Source organism: Cloeon dipterum, chromosome 1 (assembly GCF_949628265.1).
Source record: "Cloeon dipterum chromosome 1, ieCloDipt1.1, whole genome shotgun sequence".
Classification (NCBI taxonomy): Eukaryota; Metazoa; Arthropoda; class Insecta; order Ephemeroptera; family Baetidae; genus Cloeon; species Cloeon dipterum.
Genome location: NC_088786.1, coordinates 27862592 through 27883735, shown reverse-complemented (window position 1 = coordinate 27883735; position 21144 = coordinate 27862592). Strand labels below are relative to the sequence as shown.

The 21144-nt window shown below is 40.8% G+C and overlaps 1 long non-coding RNA gene across 1 annotated transcript; it reads right to left on the bottom strand.

Annotated features, from left to right (window-relative positions):
* Positions 1–237: 237 nt before the first annotated feature.
* LOC135935751 (uncharacterized) lies at positions 238–773 on the bottom strand. Its single transcript, XR_010574248.1, has 3 exons — positions 707–773; positions 605–649; positions 238–549 (listed from the first exon to the last, which is right to left on the bottom strand). It is a non-coding gene; the product is annotated as an uncharacterized LOC135935751 (long non-coding RNA).
* Positions 774–21144: the final 20371 nt, after the last annotated feature.

Sequence of the window (21144 nt, the reverse complement as noted above, 5' to 3'; positions counted from 1 at the left end):
CAATAAAATGTGAATTATGTAACGTTATAACGTACATGGCTAAATTATTTATTAAGGATTCTTCTTTAACAATAAAAAAATGGTTTTCAACTCAGTTTGAATTTTTATTTCTAGAATTCTCTACTTATTCAGATGAGCTTGAAGTTGCTAACCTTCCTTATTCCTTGAACAGCTATTTTTTAAATAATTTTGATAATATGCAGGAATAATTTACTTTCCCATTCATCAAGGCTCCACTATTTTTAAATTACGAACATTCTAACAGACAAATTGAATTCAAATATATGCCAAAGAGAAATAAAAAATATAATTATTCTTCAGAATCGATTATATCGACAGAACTAACAGAATGTTCTTCCCCATTTTCATCTGTCGTCAGAGGAGAAGCTGATTTTTCCGAGTCGATCTCACCCACAGAGTAGTCATTAAATGGATTATAATCTGCAGCAATACCTTCTCTCCTTCATTCTGGTCTGGTTCTACCAAATCTTCTGAACTGCTCGTTTCAAAGGATTGATCTTCATTCCCATATGCATCATCCTTTCTCATCTTCAAGTAAAAATCATTATTTCACACTGAATTTCACGTTCATCAATATTTTTACTCTCTGCTTCACCAAGTTCTCCACTGCTGACAGATATATTGTTCACTGGAGAAATCACACATGAAATTACAACGTAAATACTTAAAGCAAATACTGGCTCACCTTCCACGTCGCCAGATGATGTCTGCACCACAGCAGTCGATATTTTTAACCCTCAGGTGGTGATTTTGCAATCCCTGCTATAACGTGAATTACACCTCAGTACATCAACGTGTTATTAAAATGTGTTAAGATTGTCAGTCTAACCTTTCTGGCGGTGCACTCTCAACAACTCTTCGCATTGTCCTCCCTGGCGTCTCTCTATAGCGAGTAAATAATCTACTTGCATTTTTCTTTTGTCACCGTCACCTGGAAGTTGTTGATCATTAGAACCGTGAGGCTCGAAGTATCCAGTCAAATGGACAACACCATGCCCTTTGACTGAGAAGATGACTCTTTCCCCTTTTCCGAATTTTATATTCAGCGATTCATTGGTTGTTCCTTCGTTGAGGATACAAAAAACGTGATTTTCCGTGTTTACCTTCGCAATTTTTGGCCAATATCTGAAAATTATATAAAACTGAGATGCATTCAAATCATTCGCTTTTTTGTGCTCATTTTTGAACCGTAGAAAATGTTCTTACCAACAGGATTGTTGAAGGTATCATAAACTGCCATAGTTACGTGGAGACGATTTGGGATTAGCGTCGGATGGCTCTCACCAACTTCCAACCTCATACCTGTAATTGAAAAATAAACATATTTTGATATTCTCCGGTGTTCAGGCGAGAGATGATTTTAGCTTCAAGTTTGTTAGAATTAATTGCTTGAAAATATCATCTAAACGAATTTTATCATTCAAAAGGTACTGACATTGAACAAAAATAAAAGAGAAAAGTAGAACCTTAAAATTTGTGCACTTTTGTAAGTGTTCTTTAGATTTGGAAGCCCAAAAATAAACTTCCCCAATTATAGTATAGCGCAAATGAACAAATCAAGGTCTCGTTATAAAGTATTAAAAACACATTACTTAGCTTAAAAAGAAGAGCTTAATAATTATAAAAATACGTAGAACATGGAGCTCTTGATAAGCAACAAAAAGAAATTTAAATGAGTATACCCCAAAACATGCCACAGTCGGAGGTGCAAATTACTGAAGCGAAGCTGGGCAAGCTGCGACCATTTGATTTAATCACTTTGCTAAGCAAAACAGCGTGTAGAGATATACACCAGGAATAATTTGAAAAACTTGAACAATTCATGAAATGCGAGACCATGACGGCAAGTATGCTTGGAAGCATGGTCCAAAATCAATCGTTTCTTGAGAAATTTCCACAAACCACAGAGCTGTTGGCATTCAAAGGAATTTTGATTAAATTCTGTTAGAGTTGCCGTGCCGACATTCTGTTTAGAAAGGAATCATTCCGAGTAAAAAATTTAACCCAATTAATTCTCATGAGAACCTCATTACCGTATGAGAAATAAAACATTTGTCAATCGATCTTTCTTTCAAGAATAATTTTGAATTTCTATTTAACCCCTTTTTCTACCACATACCCTAAATGAAAATATTCCTTTATCAAAAGCAAGAGCAGTGTATTTCGTTGAATCATGGCATATATATGGACATCAAAATTCACCCTCCAATTCAGCGAAGTTAGTGGTCATTGTGGAGGCATGTGAGCTCCCTCGCTGGTGTGACGCTTGCTCTGCCCAATAAAATCGAGCCGGACAATAAAAAGATGGCGTCATTTCTTCTTTTTTTTGCAGCGACATGTTTTATTATATGGCTCTGCTGTTGGGAAATTGCATACACCCGCTACACACAATACTGCCGCCCCGCTGTCGAGTGCGAGAGAGAGAGAGAGAGATAGAGAGAGAGAGAGATAGAGAGAGAGAGAGAGAGAGAGAGAGAGAGAGAGAGAGAGAGAGAGAGAGAGAGAGAGAGAGCCTTATCTCGCCGGCTCATCCGGGCAGAAATGGCCATAGAAAACTCGACTCCCACCACCGCTGCCGCGCTTGCTTTTCCATCCCGAGCGGAGAGAAGAGAAAAAAGACGACGTTTGACCATTTCGTCAATAACGCTCTGCGAAGCTCTTCACGTCCATTTGTGCTCTCGCACGCTCTCCGCTCGCCTTCTCATCCCAAGGGAAATAAATATAAATCTATAGAAATACAGCAGCACTGGCTCTGGCAGGCTGCAAGAGAGAGAGAGAGAGAGAGAGAGAGAGAGATAGAGAGAGAGAGAGAGAGAGAGAGAGAAATAAAATTCCAAAAATATATATGGCTTTTCGTATCACGTTTGTATCTCTAGAGGAATTCGGCTCTCGGCTCGCTCGCCGCGTTTTTTCATCCTCTCCAACTGAATGGGAGCAAACGCGAGGGCCGCTGTTTATTATACATTTGAAACTGCCGCCTGCCGAAATTTATCATTGTAGCCAACGCGCGTATCAATCTGCATCAGAGTTAATAAATTCCCGGGGAAAAGTTTCCCGTCACTCTCGGGGCTGTCAGCTGCCATTTTCCTTGTGACTTTCCGCTGTGGAATAAAATTCCTAAAGCGTGGCAAATTTACACTGATTTGAGAATTTTATATTTCACTGTTTTGATTATGTAGCCTAAATTCAAAATTTTTCTCTAATCGTGGGTAATCAAAAATTCAAAAAATATAGGGTTGAGAATTTAAGGTGATCGACGCTTATCTATATGTGTGTTTATTTTATGAGCACGGATCACGCAAGTTTAAGTCTTTTGATTGTGGCACGCTTTAAAATCGTCCAAAACCGTCTTCATCAACTGCAAATAAGTCATCCTATTCACCTATAAATAAAACAAAATGGTTTTAAAATGTTAGGAAAAATATATTTATTTAAAATTCAATATTAATAGCAGTTTGTGGCATAGTAGGCTATGCGGGTCATGTGCCCTTTGATATAAATCAAGAATATTAGCAGAAGCCTCAGGGTGAATCAGACCACCTTCAATATTTGAGACGTTTATTGAGAAACATGAAAGTTTTTGCTGAATTAATTCTGTTGATTCTAGACGGAGAAGCGTCTTTTACACTTTGGGTATGATCTATATTAGCATTATTCACGTTTTATCCGTTTTATTCAAAGTTTATGAAATGTTTTAGCAAAATTCCAATTTTCTTGGAACTTGCATTCACGCGTTTTCCTATTTTTGTTGGATTATTTAATCATGAACAGTCGGTTTGATCAAAAAGTTTGGTGTGAAATGTGTTGTGATATAATTTTTTAACAGATAATCAAGATTTGAGCTCTATATGTAGTTGTCATATTTATTCAATAAAATCAACTTAAATTCGCAAACTCTAAGAATAGCTGAAGTATGCAGCCTGGTTTGTGCAGGTGTCCAGCCGGTTGCATACCCGAAACGTCAACGGTGCCCCTGGCCTGCTGTCGTGAGCGAGTAGGTGGGCACGTTTCGCGAATGCCTAAGTGAGTGATTGAACAAAGACAGCGGCTCTTTGTGCCGATCGAGCGAGTGTGTTTTGCATTCGGCGGCCCCTTGTCGGCCAGGCGGGCCAACTCCCACGGGGATTACGAGAAGCGCGCGCGGGAGCGAGGCGTGAGTGTCCGGCGGCCCACCCTCAAGTGACAACATTATGTGATTAAATTGGCGCCGCTCGCCACCTCCGATGAGCCGCTCAGACCGACGAAATTTGCCATTCAAGAGCGGCGGAGAGGGCAGCTTGGAAAAATAATGCCGCCGCGGACGAGGGAGAAAAATTGCGCGCAGAAAAGGAAAGGCTGGCTGGCTGACCTGCTCCCACTGCTGAGTGAGAGCTGCGCTGGGTGTGTAATCCGCCGAGATTTTGAAATAGAAAAAAGACTCGTTCGCGCTTCGTAATCCTTTTAAAAACGAGATGGAGCAACTTGTAATTTTATGCCCGCCGCTTTCTGCATGAATGAATAATTCGGTGGGCCAAAGAGGTTGCCCTGGCATCACTGCATCTCGTATTACGGACGACAATTGTTTTTCAAGATTATATATAATGGATTTGACAAAGAGGAAGGAAATTTTCTTTTTGTAGGCGATATTGAAGAAATAATAAAAAGTACGTTGAGAAGGATATAAATATTAGTGGTTCAGATCTGTATGTATTTTCAAAGAAATGCGACTATTTTCTTTTCCAAGTTTACAGTAGTCATTAGTTGTGCGACCATCAAGTAAGCACACGATTAATGCAGTTTCAAGTTATTTGAACCATACTTCAGGCCATCTAAATTGGCTAAAATCTGGTAAAATTCATATTTGGCTTCGATTGACGAAATCAGGTCCCTTTGTGTCTGTAAAAGTGTATAATTTAAGTGATTACCTATTATTTTTACCCAGTTTACTAGACGCAGAAAGATTTTCTCACTAATGACAAAGTAAAGTTCATTGCAAATTTTTAAGCCTATGTAGCCTATTTAATTGTTTGGAGCAAAGCTCCTGAAAAGAAATTTTTATAACTACGTCGTTTAACCATAATTAAATGAGCTCTCTGATTCGAAAAAAAACTACTTTTGGCTTTTTTAACTGTATAGTATGCCCAAATAATACATTAACGGTCAGAAAATCCATTTGCATTTCTTATCAACGGATTTTGAAGGGTGGTACCAATCAAGTCAAGTTCAAAGAAATCTGTTCAGTCATCTCAAAAACACAATACGCGGCAGAAATCCCTGGACGCCCACCCGAGCAAACACGGCGCACTCATGAGTGAGTGGCCACACCGCACATCAATTTGCGAGAGGGAGTTTCTGAGGAAAAAATCAACACAAAAAAAGAGAAGAAAAATAGGCACGAGGAGCAGCTTTGAGGATGTTAAATATTTATGAGAACAAAACACATACATCATTTTCAGGCAGCAGAAGTGCTGAGCGAACAAACTGGCCTCGCTTCGAAAAAGTTGGTCCGTGTTTTATTGATAGATGATAGTGCATTATTGAGCAGACAGCGAACGCACCATAAATCTCCGGCACGGTATTGTATTGTAGTCTGTTTATTATGCGCCCTTTCGCAGCAGTCCAACATCTGCGAGCGAGGGGCCTTTTGTGCGCCAAGACGGACAGATCTACGCTGCTGGAGAAGAAGTGACCGGTGCTGCGAAGTGAAACATTATAGATAGATAGATATAAAGAGATTTAAGCGGGTGTGTATCACGACGTCGGCTGCTTTCTAAATAATCTAGCGGCGGTGGTGCGCGCTGCATCTTTTCCGTGGATGAGTCTGCTCGCTCGTCCCCGGCAGCCAGCGCAGAACGTGCCTCAAAGCACTGGACACGGCATCTCTTTCTCGCTCGCTATTGTGTGTATTGACTAAAGGATTCGAGAAACCTGCTTGGACATCACAAAATCCTGCCATCAGATAAAAGCACGTAGCCCAAGAGAGCTCTGCCGGACCGTCCTTTGCCAACGCTCTGTTTTGTTCCATCTCTGCTCGCCTGTCTATAGATTGGATTTTTAAAGGAAAAGACAATAAAGCTTAATGGCAGATAACAACTCTCTGTATATACATAGGGTTATGTGCTGTATGGGAGAAACCCGGGAGAGATCGCAGGAAATCTCACCGACCAAATCGTAATAAAATGACCTGTGAATAAATTGAATCCAGATTTTTAATTTTGAGGATTTAAATTTTGCTCAAAATATTATTTTGCACGCTCAGCAAAACTAATTTGTTATTTCTAGGGCAGTGAAATTAGACTAGGCTATTGCATCTGTTATGAGAATATCAAATGGGTATACGAATCATGCCATTCTAATTGTAAGCCGTGGAAAGCTGCTAACATGGTTTACAGATAATTGGGAGTCTTTTATTCATGATTCATAGTGACTGAAGCTGTATTATTTTATTCATAGAATGATGGGTTTCGCTGCAATTTTTATTATCTATTTTGAAATCTTCCTTTTTATGTTAACATTTTTGGGCAGGTTTTGGATGAACACGTTACTTGTTTTTAAGCAGCAAAATAATGACCACTTGCTCCATAAAACCTGATCTCTGGAAAAAGGCGTTGAAAGTTTGAACTTGAACCTCTTACCTCTATTCCAGTTTCCAGTTTTCATGATCATGTGACTTAATAAATCTGCCAAGTAATAATTATTTAGGTGGATTCTATGGTAATAAGGGCGAGTGGCGGGATTTCACAATATTTCCTGCTCATTTCTCGTTTTAACTGTGCTCCAATCAGTCATTTTCATCGGCTAGTGATTCATAATCCTTTGCATCAAATTTGGTTTTACAGGTAAAAAAATGCTGATAAGTTCTGAGGCACTGAAATATCAGGAGAAAATGCGAAATAATTTTTCTATATACAATTTTAACTTGTAACATCCATCTTTTATTCAAGAAAAATGGATGACTTTAATTTAAAGGATGTGAATAAACTTTTTCCTCTTTGAGAAGTTTTGAAATGAAGTTTCAATTGAAGGTGTGAAAAAATGGCGTTAATGTCGATAAATTTTCCGGTTGGAGCGGTGCGAGATCGGCATCAGACGGCATTGAATTGCGTTCGGAAGCATCTGCGGCTGATATCTGATAAGACGTGTGTGCCCGGATGGGCAGGCGGGGGCGGCAGGGGGCGGTCGGACGGCCTCAGGAATGCTCTCCTCGGCGCGGCGGTAGCGGCACCCACGCACGCCTTAGCTACCGCTCCGGCCTTGTTCGCCGGCCGCCGACACCGAGCGGGCGCGGAGAAGACAGCAGCCAGAGGAAAAGCCAGTTCATTTTCCACTCGGTTGCCTACGCATCGCCTTTTTGACCACATCTGTGCTTGTCATTCCTTATTCTTATACTACACATGCCTTGCGGTGGCACATTATGGGTGTTCGCAAACCGCACCGACTGGCTGCTGCCGAGCCGCTTTTTATACACACACACACACGCTCACATCTCTCATATTGATTATTGATCCCCCGGCACCACGGCTTCTCGGTTTAATATTTCCGCCCACCCGACGACTCGCCCGCCGATTGAACTGCTCGAAATTGCAATCAGCGGACGACAAAAGGGACGATGTTGAATAAAATATTAAACCACAGGGTGAACGTTTTACATCAGCGTGCGGCGTGTCTCTCCAAAGGGTGGTGAAAAACAGTCGATGGAGCGAAAAGTTCAATTGGAAAAAATTAGGATTTCAGGGGTTGCTAACACCTTTTTATGAGTGCCCTCTTTTTTATTTCACCCATACTTTGATTCACTTAATGCTTTTAACACTTTTCAAGAAAATGTGGGAATAAACTTCCAATCAATAACTTAAGAAAGAGTGCACATGGCCAGTCACTTATTCAGATATTTTAAAGAAATGCCAGATTTCAGAGTCTTGATGTTGTTACATAACAGTAAAATAAACTAGTTTTTGGTTGGCATTCTAGTGGCCTCGAATTGCAGGCTAATTTTTATCACTTCACGCTGAAGTTCAAATTACGTGTGTTATTTAACACGAGTATCCGTGATAATATTACTCAAGAGCTTAATACCGGCTCATAAAAGTTAAATTATTGCTCCATTACATTTTTTAAAACTAAATCATGATGTCAATGGGTTATTTTTATCGTTTAAATTTGACAATTCCAAAAGAAGTTATAAATATTATTTATTTCAATTATCAATAAGCAACCCTTCCGTAACCTTAATCATAAAATTAGAAAGAAAATATCTAAATAGCACAAATAATTATAAATGATTTCCGGTAAAGCTCATTGCACTGTTTCGCACATCCCTTGGCTTGGCTTCCCCTCTCGCATAAAATTAACGCGCGACGACGAAAACGGCGGTAAGGACGGAGGAGGCGGAGGAGGAGGAAATTTGCTTTTTGTACAAAAGCGGCTGAGCCGCAGACCTTTTGAAAAGTGGCGCACGGCGCAATAATAATTTCCCTCTTATTCGCGGCCGCACATTCAAATGAGGTCATTTATCTTGGCACGTCGCAGCAATGCGCAGCTCTTTCCGTCTTTTCTGCCAGCTCGCGGCCAGATTGTGGAAATTTTTCGGATGTGTTTCCATTTTAGACGGCGTTTTTATGCAGGCAATTTTACTTAATCATTGTGTACACCACCATAAATTCAGACACGCGGCCTGATTTATCTTCTTTCTTCTTACTTGGCGCGGCTACGCTCTCTCGCAATAAGAAGTTAGTTCACTCTGCCGAGTTCAAAGCGCGAGATTTAATTACAGCGATGATGCTTTTTTGCTCCCGCACACGCTCTCTGCAGCTCGTAGAAATGGAGAACTCATTAGTTGACTCACCAGATTGCTGCAATCTTTTTGCATGCAATATTCAATTGATCACCTTGAGAATTAGTCAAAGTCAGGCAATGTTTTTTGCCTGAAAAATCTGACAGTTTCCTCATTATATTTATCTCAAATAATTGTACATATAAAACATTGCACCTTTCATTTCAGACTCCCTTTGTCAGTCTGGAATATAGAAAGAGCTAGTCAGATTAGAAAGCAATTTCCAAGATACAGGAAAACTTTCAAATGTTCCACATCACTTGTCCTATATTTTGGTTTCTCCAGTTTCTCAAAATTTGAAAATGGAAAAGAAAGAAATGCCAGCCACTCTCACTCTTCCATAAAACACTAGTGGTCATCTGCAGGAAATTTGAGAATGGCCGTTCCCGGGAGGAAGGGACATAAAGATGGGCGCGGGGGCAGGCACACATAAAACAATTTAACGATATCTCCTCGCAGCGGCGGCGGAATAATGCCGTCCGCAACAAAGTCATTTTATATCCGAGAGAGCAGCCGGAGCCACTTTTTGCAATAACACCCATAAAGACAGCCTAGCTCGCGCGCGCTTGTGTGTGTGTGTGCGCGGCGTTTCACTGGTGAGCGAGCGGAGGCAGAGGCAGCAACGGCAATTCATAGGACTGTAATGTACGGGGCCACTTTTTGCTACTTTATTTCCCTGCGCCGCTCTCGCTGGCAGTAAAGTTGAAAAAGGGCCAATGGGGAAGGCGCGTTTTATGAGCACCATAAATTCATCATCATCTCTGGTGCTGTATGTATCTGGTCCGAAAGAGAGAGAGAGCCAGCCAGCGAGGCTCGGTAAGTAAAAAGACTAGGTGTTTGTAAGGAGGTCTGCCATTGGTCGTCAGGTTACATCTCGGTGACTGGCGCAATGCGGACCGCAGCCATACAAGTTCACCCTCTTATAGCGAAACTACCCCTGCCTGCGCTGCTCTTGTGTGTATGTGCAGCAGGCAGGCAGGCAGGCAGTCGGTCGGTAATTTTCTCCGCGATATAGAGGACTCCACCTCCTGTGTGATATTAATATCAAAACCGGGCCTCCCCTCTCTGATAGCACTGATCACCACCACTACCGCCGCTGCCGCCGCCGCCACGCTGCCACCCTCCGCCGATATTTCTGCTGAATCTGCTACATTGCATCCCTTAACTCACCCCCCGAGCGTGCATGCCTTCGATGCTGACGATGCAAGCGCCGCTCTGACGGTCAATCTGTCAAGTTGTCACAAATTGCGCGCCCCTCGCCGCCCTCTCCGGCCCGCCGCCGCCGCCGCCGACTAATTTGACAAAGCTGCGAGGGTGATTAATTTCTACACTGGCAATATTTTTTCTGCGCCCCGAAATGAGTTGGTGTCCACCAAGAAAATGTGCGCGACGACTCGAGGGAAAGAAAAATGAGCGCCAGCTACTTGTTCCAAGGGGTTAATTGCAGCTGCCCTAAATTGCTCTTGGAATTGATGGCCAAAGTTGGAAGTGTAGTGCGTTTCATCTGAACGGAAAGAATATATATTTTGCACTGACTGGCTTAATCGTCAGGATTAAGGATTTTCTGGTTTTTCTCAAGAAAATCAAAACAGAATCGTAATGATTATACTGAATTAAATTAAAAAGTCGGAAACCCTTCGCCAGCATCAGCTGCTGGACCACACCAGAGTCGTTTAACATGTGCTTGATGTTCTTCGTGTCGTGAACGAGAGGAGTGATTTGCCACCCGCACTGAAGGGCTGTTCTGCGGCACAGTTTTCCTCTCTTTGCAAGGCGTATGTGATTACTACGTAGTATGTAAATTAAAAATGATTTTTTTAAATTTATATTTAGTTCGTCAGTTTGTCTTTCTGGTAGCGTCTAAGTGAAGATCTGTTTAATTTAATTAAGTGTTTGAAACTCATCTGTGAGGTTGCAGTGCTTTGCACTAAATAAATGCATTTCATAAATTAATGAAGAATTTACTCACGACATTATTTATGATTTTGAACTATTGTGAAAATATAAAATTTTACCTTGCGTTTGAGATTGGAAAAATTCTATTTAAATTTCTGTGTACGTTTAACACTGCATGCAAATTTGCCGTGGAAAACGCGTCTGCATTCTGTTGAAGGAAGTTTCGCAAATTTGAAAGCTCTAAGTCCTATATGCCCCTTTTTTTGCACCCACGGGAACATTGCGATGACTACGGTCTATTTAACCGGTTTTCCACTAGCTTTGCTGCCTTTTACTCATCGATATATTTCTGACTTTAACTTGTACTTTATATGTACTATAATATTATGTATTATGACTAGATGAGAATAAGCAAGTTTTATTATTTTTTAAGAAGCTCTTTCACCGCATCGACTTAAAAATGTCCCTCTTCGGCCCTGAACTATAAGAAATATTAACTAAGATTTGAGAATATATCTAAATATTTTAAAAATTTATTCATTGTATCGTGCAATTAAAAGCCATTATGAGAAAACTCCCATCAACATCCTTGGCATTTGTTTGAAGTAGCAATTCGGAAACTCACAATCAGTCGTGCTAGTGCTGGAGATTGACTTGCTTCAGAGATGTAAGGTGCATGCTCCCGTTAGGTAACTGCATCCGCGCCGAGGATAGCTGAATAGGATTGAATCTCTTTCACAGGTCATCAATAGTCGATTCATATGTTTAGTTTATTAATCAATTCCATTTCATTTATTCATTAATTATCTTTGGTGTTCATTGGAAATTAGAATCTTGGATTTTTCATGATAATTTCTAGAAATTTTGGTTACTTTGAATGAATTCCATGAGTTCAAATTTGAAATTTAATTTATAATCAAGTAGTGCTTTCAAGTTGAACATAAAAATTGAATTTCTTACTATGATGTAATTTATATTTTTATTTATTGGTGAATACCAACTATGAATAAAATATAATTAATATTGATCACGGTGAAAATGTTAAAGCTTGGAAGATTAACTTTTTAATATCATCCGGCTCATCACGCTCGACTGAGTAACAAGGCGCCTGCAGTTGAAGTCTATGCAAACGAGCAATATAATACCTTTGTTAGTACTTATTGATGGTAGTAACAAATCAAACCCGGTTTTATACATAAACTCGCAATCAAAGCAGCAGCTTGCAATTCTCGCTCACTCGCGAGACGCGGCGAGACGAGCGGCGTCCATAAAACGAGCGCACATTTATTACTTTTGCGCGGCGTGCTCGTGCATTTGTATTGATTAGTGGGTATAATTGTTATGAAGAAAACCAGGCCGAGCGAACAAACGGACGTGGCAGCAGGCGAGGCGAGAGGCGAGCGTGAGCGCTCTGGGCGCGGGGATAGCAGAGATAGATAGATGCATGCCTGGCAGAATTGCTGCAATAACAGTAACGCTGAATTAGTGATGAGTCGCTGACTATATATAAGCACACTTGAGCTCGTCGTTGGCGAACATTTCCGTTGGTTAAAGTTTAAATTCGTTGCTAAAACATGAGCATATCAATGAAAGATAAGTGCGCGCGCCGTGAATCGAAGATTGCGAGCGAGAGGAAAACGAGAGCCGCCGCCGCCGCTGATCGTGCTGCGAAAATATTAACGCCGTTCTAATGGGATTTGGAAATGTAAAAAAGGGTGGGAATCAAATATTAAAGAGGGCGGCTCAGGCACTGCAATGATGCCGCCGGTATCATATTATATGGATAGAGAGAATAGCTACGGCGGCTCGGCTGTTGAATAAAGAATAATACGTTACTTGGTCGTAAAAGGTAAGTATTATTGGAATGTTGCTATTCCTCGGAGAGACGGCCGTGGGGCGGCGGCGGCGGCGGATGTGCAAAATAGAATAATCGAGCCTGCTGAGAGAAAGGGGCAAGGAGGCGGCAGCGGCGGCGGCGGCAGCTCTCGGGGATGAAAAGTTGGCCCGGCGGCCATCGGGGAAATGGGCAAGGGTCAGTTAGGATTAGTATTTGCCTCGAGTACAGCGCAGGGGTGAGCAGGAAAAGTTGAAAGCTGCTCCCTTTCTTATACGTGTCCGCCGTTTTTTTGCCGCCGCACAAAATTCGTCGTCCAAGTTTGACCATCATCTATACATATATATACACACACGCGTATAGTATTTGGGCGAGCGCGCGCGTCGACCGACTAGTTGCAGATTCCTGCCTGGTTGGCATCGAGACGAGACCGGAGGGAGGCCCACCTGCTTTGCCGTCGCGTTTTTCCCTTCTATACTCTCTTTTTTCGCCTCTGCCGGCCGGCCGACCGGCCACCACGTACAATATACGAGACCAATACATGAAATAGAAAAAAGCTTTACAATCCCGAAGATCCGATTTTAAGAGCTTTCTCTTGTGTGTGTTTGTTTGCACGGTGGACACTCATGAGATTCGCAGCGACGGGGGAGACGCAGAGCGAGTGCATTGTATAGATTATTACTTTTTCTCTCTCTCTCCGCGTCCGTCTTCTCGTTTCTTATTTAAGCAAGTGTGTGTACATATTGGACACAATCTCCTGATCAAATACTCTCGCTCGCCAGTCATGTTTGGTAATACATACGAAATGCCCTGTCAAAAAAGTCGGCCTGCGCAAATGAAAGTGTCTGCAAATATGAGACAGGATCGAGAAAGCTATAGTACACGCTTTGATCTACTTTTAGAATGGAAAATTTACTCTTCTTTCTGACAGAGCAGGGAGGTCATAAGCTTTGACTCTCTTCTTGGAAGCATTTTAAAATAGGGAAAATCGAGACAGCGCTGGGGCTGTAAACAAAATTCATAGGACTTTTAAATTAATTTCGGTTGATACTCGGATTATCAAATACTTTTAACAAGGAAATTATTAACACAGTGGATCTTTCAAATAGGTTATTGGCGGGTAAAAACGAAGATAATTATATATACTATCTCGTACCTATATACTCGTAGCAAGTAAAATACAAATTCAAACCACAAAATTTACAGCAAAAGATCTAATAAATTCTGTAATTTTTTCTTAGTTTAATTAAAATCTCTGCAAGTGTAATGTTTCTCAGATGTTTTTAGAGTTCGCAATGTTTTTGAATGAACATTTATTATTTCTTGAAGTGTACACCAGACAAGGTAAAAAAAGATATCACGCAACGCTCGCATCGCGCTTGCTTTGCGGCTTGAGACAAAGTTTGATGATTGTTCTTATTGAAGTCGCAGTGTTTCTTAGAGAATAATCTTTTTTGACAATATTTTCCAAACTGAATTTGTGATTGTGGCTCGGTTCAGCGAGAGATTGCCCCGTATTAATTCATTTCTGCAGTATTTTGCTTGTTCTGTATGCCCATTTCTTGCTTTATTTTCTTGAAATAATTAAATCGTTTATGTCTTATTACTATATAGCAAGAATAAACAAGTATAAAATATAAAATGATTCTTTTGAAGTATAATTCAAGATTTCCATTTTTTTTAGAAAATCTAGCTTCAGAGATATTCACTTGTTATAATTTCATCTTAAGTGTATGCCATTTACATTGTTTCATTCCTTCCTTATGAGTAGTATGAGTGCAGAGACATTTTCAACTTTTCCGTGCAATAACCTTGTGCGAGGGATGATAGCTGCTGGTGCAGAAGGCAACCCCTTCTTTTGAAGTTGCACAGTGACTCGGAAAAAGTGTGCTGGCATCCGAGCCACCGCGCCGCGTGTTTTAACAGGTTTCGTATATTATGAAAGGGCGCAGAATCGCGCGCGAGATGACGATTATCACCAGTCAGCGGGGTGCAGGGCGCGATGAATAATTCGCGGAGCGATTCCCGGGAGCGGCGACTCCCAATGATGGGTTAATATTTCCATAACTGCACCGCGATTGGCCGGCACGCCGCCGCCAATGCAGAGCTATGATATCATATCATAACGCGCTGCGATTGGCGAACGCCCTTAGGTGGATCAATACCGCACAAGCCGCCACTTCCTTGGCTCGCCCTCTACCCCTCCAACCCCTTGTCTTTGGCCGCTCTTTTCCACCCTCAAAAAATGCCCTTCTCCTCCCGGCAGCTTTTCCGCCGCGCCGCTGTACACATTTTTCTCCCCTCTATTGCGCTCGCTGCTCTCGCTGATACATTTCTTCAATTTCTGCCCCTTCCGGCCCCTGCCCGGCCATCCCCGGCCACCCCCGCGCGGAGGGTGCACCACCTGCCCCCACCGCCGCCGCCGGCAGTCCGGCCGCCGAGCATTTTCCAGAAATGAACGCGGAATTTCCCGTCTGATTGATTCCCGAAACTCACCTGCTGCATGTTGAGATTTCGGCCAATTTTCTGTCTCGTCAGCCGACACGCGGCCGCAAGCAGTGAGAGCTGCTTTCCATTTCGTGGCGTACTGGCAACCCCTCTGCCTTTCGGTGCGCTCTTTCCGCCGTCTGGTCGGCTCGTTTGTGCCGTATTTGTACCCCTAAGCGTGCATGCATGTGTGTGCGGTAAGTAGCAACAGCTCGCTCGTCTAGTCTGCTGGCTGCCAGAGTGGGTGCTCCTCAATCGGCCGCCAGCCGGCGAAAAGGGACAAAAAGAGCTCCAACGAGAGACACATTAACATACTGTACTGCTAAAAGAGCAAATCAATAATGAGGACGCACGCAGGAAAAAGAAAAGTGGCTGGCGTCTCCTCTTCTCGCGCAAGATACCATCGCACCAGCCAACATCTGGCTCAGAGATGCAAAGGAAAGTTTACAGGTGGCTTTAAAGGATGTGTTTGTCGACTTGACAGTTACTAGCGTTTCCCTTATAAAAATTAAGCGGAAAATCTGCTTTAAAAGCAGTATTAATATTAGTTACTGATTATATTTTTCTAAAGAAATTTAAGAATTAGTGCTTTACAGGCCAACAGTTAAGAACATTTTGTATTGTTGACAATAGCAAGTGGTTCGTTGAGTTTATTGTTTTGTTTGTGAAATTCAGCAACAGATTATCTCTAAATTGTACAATGATGAAATCTATACCAAGGAAAGTTAAACTTCAGATTTTGTCAAATTTATCAAAAAATTAAACGGTTTGTCAATGATTTTTTCCCTTGGTTTCGATTCCTCTCGTCACGAATTATGAGCTCAATTTCTCTTCTGGCGAAATAAATAATCATGATTTCCAATAAGGAGCCAGCATTGCTTGTCACTTGATTAGCAAGCAAACATTTAAAACGAGAGATATATGTATATATTCAAAAAATTTAAACGGCAACCTGGGAAATTGTGAGCTTTTTCCTAATTTTAAGATGGTGTATTTTTCAAGTTAAGGTAAAAAGGATTTTTCACAAATTTTCTGTAAGGCTTTACTTTAAAACAATAGAATGTCCCGTTTTTGCCAAGTTTTTTTAAACCAAATTCACTATGATTAAAATAAGTTACCGTTTTAAATGATAAGATTAATTACCACGGTGAGAAATAACTCTGCTGTTCTTTTGCAACATGAAAATTAGTGCTATGCAACCTGCGCAGCATACCTGCCCAGCAGTTAGCCTATCTAGACCAAAATACCCTCTCCCTCGCGTGACTTGCATCAGCGAACCATTCTTGAAACTAGGTTTGTTCTATTTTAATTAAGCATAGCAAACAACACAAATACAAAGGGTGCAGCTGGTCAGTGAATATAAAATTACATATGTATTTATATATAATGCAGCATCCACGATGCCTCGAGTAATTGCACTTCGCTCATATTTCACCCTCGGCGCTGCGCTGTGAAAACGATGACCAACAGCAGCCGCAACGTTCCGCGCGCGCTCTCCTTCTCTACTGCAATTACTGCAGCTGTCACTTCGTTGCCTTACACGGATTGCAAGAATTTTTCATTTAACATCGCTGACTCGCTGTCTGTGTCAGCTCAGTCAGTCAATCTTGCAGATGACCAGCAACATTGTTGAGAATCATTGTCAGTGAAAATAAAATATTTTTTACAGCACGTAAAAAATGGGATCATATTTTTTGCAAGGTTTGTTCAGTTCAAATGGTTAGATTTAAAATCCTCAATTCTTAAACTATTAATCAAAAAGAGCTTCAGATATCAAAAATGTTAGAATTTCAATACGCCTGAAATTAAAGAGTTGCAGCTCAATTAATTCGATGAAGTGTAAAGGACATACCTATATATTGGTATTTTATAGGTTTATATTCAAGAGTACATTTACTGACGCATGTTTTATTTTTTATGTTCAAGGTGTAATGGTCATTTGAATATCGTTCTGCCTTCAAGAGCCTAAATGGGAACTAAATGGCCCTTTAATTTTCCGAACTGATTTTTTTTTAATTTAAAGAAACCCTTTTTTGTCATGTTCATGTAGATGCTTAAACTAGTTAGAAATTTATATTTGACTTCGATGAACATGAGGTTAAACTCAATATATATGACGATTTTGAAGCTCGGCCAGTACATAAAAAGATTTCAAATCCAACAAAGAGCATTTCTGCGGTAATTCCACTGGGCCATAAAAATCCAACGAAATTCGCTCCGGCGGCGAGTTTTAGCCCTACAATTAGACCTCCCCGGCCGCTACTTTCTCTCAACCCCCTGCACGAGAAGGGAGCTGAACTGGCTTGCTTGCTTTAATCCTCCGCTAAATTTCGGCCCCATGATTAATTGCGCCTTTCGCCAGACGTTCACAACTGGAGGATGATAATTTATAGCTTTTATAGCGTGCCCGGCGAAAATAGCAATTTTCTATTATTTTGAAGTCAAGGAAATTCCTGCAGAGCGTAAACAAGGAAGAATAATGGCACGTTGCGAACAACTGGCTGCAATATCATGGCGCTGACCAACCCTCTGGCCGGCCTCTCTCCACCGTCCATGTCTTGCACACTCATAGCAGGGCCCGCTGGTTATAATGTGCCTCACGCTTTCTTGTTCTCGGCCGCTGGCTGGCGTAATAAATTTGCCGGCTACCTCCTTTTCTCATACACACTGCTTTCATACAAGCGGGGTCGTATATTTTTGTTCTTCTCGAGCGCAAAGTTGCCGGCCGAGCGCAGTATTAAATGTGCATGAGCAGATTATCCATTTGGGGTGAGAGAGGGTGTAATGGTGGACATTGGTCACTGCGCCAGCTCGCCGCTGCCACCGCCGCTGCTGAACCCCTTGTATGTGTGTAGCAAGCACAGCAGCTCCGACCGAAGTTGGATAAGTTCTATAACTCTGTCCAAAATAATGAATCCCCTGCCTTGCGACCCATACATATATGAGAACATGCACATACTTTCACAGTTGGTGAGAGTTTTGTGCGAGAATTGTGTGCATTTGCCGGCTGCAAGGGGCGCATTGGGGGACATTTATTCTAGTAATGCTCCCATTGATAACAAATAACCGTTCAAACTCTAACTAAAGCTGATAACGCTCGTTCGAAATATTTAATTTATTTGCCATTTTACTCTTGATAGTGTTTCCAATATTAATGATTTAAATCATGATGAATATATTTATAATGAAAATTAATTGTGATTATAAACGCAGCTAGTTCTCTACTCTTATCTTTAGATCTAATATGAAAGTAATGAAAACTTAGACAGACACCAAATTTAAGAAATTTAGTTTACCTGGGTTTAACCTTGCACGCAACTCGAAAATGTTTCTTTTGAGATGTACTTTCTGACTCCTCAACGTTGAAAAAGGAGCCGGAACGCGAAAAAATATTGAAATTATTCGATAACTTTCGTGAGGGAAAACGGCAACCCTGTTAAATTGAATATTTTAAAATTGATTTGTTTTAAGTGAAATGACTCATTTAGGCAAAAGAAGAAACATCGTGTTTGCAAACAAATGCTGGTCATCCAAGTGTCAATTTTCTGTGTAGGATTTTTTATAATTTATATGTTTTTATCACTTCAATCGTCAGGTAAAACCCTGACAGGGTGTCGTAAAATTATTTTCGGATAAATATGAATTTTAACAACTTTGAGGTGTAAATCAGAGTAAATTATCGATGTTTGATGACTCGATCATTCTAATTTTGCTAAACAAGATAGTTTTATTAGATAATAAGAAAATAATAACTCAGAATTTCATGATTTGTTGTCATGTCGCAGTCTAATAAACCGATCAAGTATAATTCCCAAGTCTCCAAGATATTGGTGGTTCAACTTCAAACAGGAGTTATTCAAATTCGAAGTTCATATATGATGAACCACAAGAGCAGGAAAATATTCCCGTCGCGCCACTGAATTAGCAGTGCGAGAGATGGGATGTTTTATTATGGAGTTAGCAGGCACTGCCATTATAGGTTGATGAGCAGGAGAGCGGACGAGAGAACAACCCCTCAGGACTCATCTACGTTGCCTCCGCACTAACTGATGGCGAATATGATTATTGCACCGTGAGGGAAACGCTGCTCTCGCTCGTCTTGATGAGAGGAATTGTGTACTTTTGGTGGTGGTCAGCTATTTCACCCCTGGGCGGATGAGTAACTGACAGCGTCAGTGAAAAGGGAAATCTTTTATTAGCTCGCTGTTCTTTTCGTTGTGGTATATAAAGGAGAAGAAGAAATTATTGCCATAGATTCATTGTTGCCACAACAATTTTAATTTTCTTATTGGCCAATTAAATCAAAGGTGTTTTTTTCTTTCTTGCTCCCGTCCGATTATTTAAATGAATCCTAATAAACGGGAATTAACAGAATTAGACTAGCTGCGATAATTTCTACTTAAGGCCTCGTATTATTCGAAGCATGAACGACGAATTTATCACCATTTTGCCGCAATCCCCTCTCTCAGAGGCTCTCTTTCTTAATTTATTTTTGCCGCGCGCGTGTTCCGTGCTTAATTTATTTGCACAATAAAAATCCCTAGCGCAGCAGCCAGGCGGTCGGCGGCGGGCAGCAACCGTGGGGCAAAGAGCTCCAGCAGTTTTCGAATGAAATTTCAATTAAAATTTAATAAAGGCGAAGCTGTTTGCCTGCGATTTAATTAATATAGCGCAGCTGCCGGCGAATAAACAACTAAGCAAGTACGCTCGCTCGCGTTGCCAGAGTTTTTTAAGGATTCTGCGTATGGCAATAGATTTCATTAGTGTCACCGCTCACAGGGTTGCAAACAGATAATTTCCGGCTGACCTCCCGCAGCGCCCAGATCCATCGGCACGGCTTCCACGCTTGTTTTTTGCATATTATTTATTCGCGACGGGGGATTTGCATGAGTTGCTCCTTTCCCTGCTTTGCTATTCGTTTGTTATTTTACTTTAGGAAGAAGAAAAGCGGAGTGAACTTAATTTGTATTGGCAATTGATGGTGAAGAGAAAATCCTGAAAAATTGCGTCTCAGACGCGGAGCATTCCATCTGATCACCAAAGCATTGCGGAGGTTTTATTTTGTTTTCTCGTCTTTCCAGCAATTTAAATTGTATTGACTTGCGAGTTAAAGACCCAATATCAATAGTCTTACTGAACAATAAACGAATTTACTGATTAACTTTGTTCGTCTTGAGTCTATATTTTCAAATATTATATTATAAAAGAGGTAATCAAGTATAATAGACCAAAACCTTGAATTGTTATTTGAATTATGGTATTACTTCCTGGGGCACTGTAAACTTGACGAGCATAAAAAATCTGCAGGAAAGAGTGTTGTATAAAATGTGCTCAAACAAACATAAGCGTACTGTTAGTGATTTTTTTAAATTTTGGAACGTAATGCCTGTTGATAAAATTTACAAATCTTGCTTGTTAAATGTGAAATATTTTGATGGTGACTTTGGCACTGAGCGAACGCACCAATATTGTACAATACTGATTCAATCAAACCCTGTCATTGAACCAATAATTGATGGTAAATATTTTGCTCGAACATCATACTCTGTGTTACCAAGACTGTGGAACCAGCTGCCACGTGAATTAAAAAACCTGATAGATAAAAATGTTGTGAAGAAAAAAGTGAAGGATTGGTTGTCATCGTGTGACTAATTTTTTTGTTCTTCTTTTCGCACACTACTTTGTAAATACAAAAATGTTTTTGCACTTTTATTTTGTTAAATAGCTGCTGCGATGCAGCAGCTGAACGAGCACCAGCCATCAATTCGTCTTGAATTGGCTGGACTTGTAATGTTTTTTCCAATAAATAAGATTCTAAAAAAAATATTAAAATTAATTGCATTATTGTTAGAACAATGAAAACAAATAATTTTTCAATGTTATGCCGTGCTATCAATCACAAGAAATCGAAAGAAATAGATCTGAACCCTTTTGTGCAATCTTGATTATTGATTGGCATGGGATAGGGGGTAAAAAGTTCATTACATATAAAAAAATTGACAGCAGGCGTGCACACGTACGCATTAGCTCTCCTTCTCGCTCAACTGCAGAAAGTAATTTAAGAAAAGGAATTATCGACGAAATGAAGGAGAAACAG